The sequence below is a fragment of the Aplysia californica genome, unplaced genomic scaffold (genome assembly GCF_000002075.1).
Source record: "Aplysia californica isolate F4 #8 unplaced genomic scaffold, AplCal3.0 scaffold01310, whole genome shotgun sequence".
Classification (NCBI taxonomy): domain Eukaryota; kingdom Metazoa; phylum Mollusca; class Gastropoda; order Aplysiida; family Aplysiidae; genus Aplysia; species Aplysia californica.
This window is the reverse complement of record NW_004798580.1, coordinates 42202-44161: the sequence shown is the minus strand read 5'-3', so window position 1 is coordinate 44161 and position 1960 is coordinate 42202. Positions and strand designations below refer to the sequence as shown.

The following is a 1960-nucleotide window of genomic DNA, read 5'->3' as shown; positions in this document are numbered from 1 at the left end:
TTATTATTATTATTTCGAGTTTGAAACTACTGTATCATTCAACCATTTTTCTTTTTTGTGCTCATCCAAGCTGTCGCCACAGCATGGTTATCTCCTGTATTCGATTTATAGAAAGTTGATGAAGCACAGTTATCATTTTGCTACAATAATGATAAGAATAACAATAATAGCGACAACAGCGACGGCAGCGGCAGTAGCAGTAGCAGCAACTACGGCAGCAATAGCAGCAGAACAGCAAGAGCAGAGGCAACAGCAACCAAACCACATGACGCCACTCTGAGTTTGGAATCTTAGAGGCTGACTGCTTGTCACTGAAACGTAGTAGGTACATAGACAAAGTAATACGATAATGAATAATATAATACACCATTTGTATAGCGCATACTCACGTTCGACAGCAAGCTCTATGTGCTTTACGCAATATGTGAGGCAGCGTGGTGGAATCAGGCACTCGTCAAAATAATCAAAGTGAAGAAACTTGCTTTTTTCCGCAGGTTTGTGAATTTTTATCCAATTTTTTTTTGTGGCTCAGCACCTTTCATGCCCATTAAAGAACTCGTCTGTGTGGATTTTTCTGAAAATCATTGAATAAAGGCACAAAAAATGTAAATTTTCAGTTACGACGGACTCTTAAGCTAAGGAAATAACTAATCTTTGATTGCCAATTTCTCACTAATTTTACTTCTGAAAACAAGTGACCCCCACCTCCTTCTTTTGAAAATATATCGACTTGTATTCAAGATAAATTGATATTTTTTTCATCCAAATAATGACAAGTGAACAAGCTTTACGGTGATACCAATAACCCTACATGCCCAAAATTTGACGAGAGCCTGATTCCACCACGCTGCCTCACATATTATTACCCCAGCAGACACAAGCACGCCCAGAAACCTTCTCGGCTTCCCGGGCAGCATACCGTGCATGCAGCTGATCAAGCTCTCAAATACTAATAACCATAATTCATGAGACCAACTCCGTTACACAGTATTCATTGGATTAAGTATTGTCACAAAGTAACTGTTACTTATATTTACACAGCCTCTTTCTAATTGATCAAAGTGGGAAGCGCCAGAAAATTCACTTGGGAATTCCCCCCCCCCCCAAAAAAAAAAAAACAACAACCCCAACCCATTCCTCCCCTTTTTTCTTCTACTCCCAACGGCCCCACACCTTCTTCTCCTCAGTCCCATCTTCTCCGCGTGATCGGAAGTCAATAGGCCCAATGGCCGACCAGTCTCTCAGAAATAGCAAGCTGTCACTTTCCCGCCTCTGCAAGTCTCGTTAGGGAGAGAATGTGGCAATCATCGGGGGTTACCCGCTCTTTGCTGTGTCCACTCAGTGGCTCCCGGACCCCAAGTCAATCGTCACAAGGACAACTCACTGACAAACGCACGCCTTCTTCTTAAGAAGGCACCAGTAAAATGTGCGCGGAATCGAGGTAAAATCAGGCGCTCATCAAAACAATGAAAGCGAAGAGACCGACCTTTTTCCTCACCCGTTGGGCAGTTTTTATCTAATTTTTGTTTTGGTCTAAAAACCTTTTATGTTTTGTGTTAGTGCTGCCCACACGTTTTTCTCACAAGCACCACTCTTGCCCTTGGATTCTCACAAAAAAAGTTACTTTTTAAAATAACTTATGGGCTACCACAGCTCAGGCTTTAGACAGCTTCCAATTATGTTTCTTGACACGTTTTGACCGTGATTTCAATGTTGCACATGTACTTTACAAAATATGTGAAACATTATTTAATGGAAAACTTGATATGGCCCGGGCTTACCAAGACCCTACCCAGAGCGGTCCCTAGGTATTTCGGTGGCGTCGGTGGCCTAGTGGTTAGGCTCTCGGACTCGCAACCGTAAGGTCGTGGGTTCGAATCCCGTCAAGGGCCCGACGTTGTGTCCTTGGGAAAGGCACTTTACACGAATTTTCCTCACTTCACCCAGGTGGGAATGGGTA

The 1960-nt window shown here is 42.9% G+C and overlaps 1 protein-coding gene across 1 annotated transcript in view; it reads right to left on the bottom strand.

Moving 5' to 3' along the window:
- The window catches only part of LOC101859992, a 105213-nt gene that overhangs the window by 63456 nt on the left and 39797 nt on the right, over positions 1-1960 (bottom strand). The gene's annotated exons all lie outside the window — the stretch shown is intronic.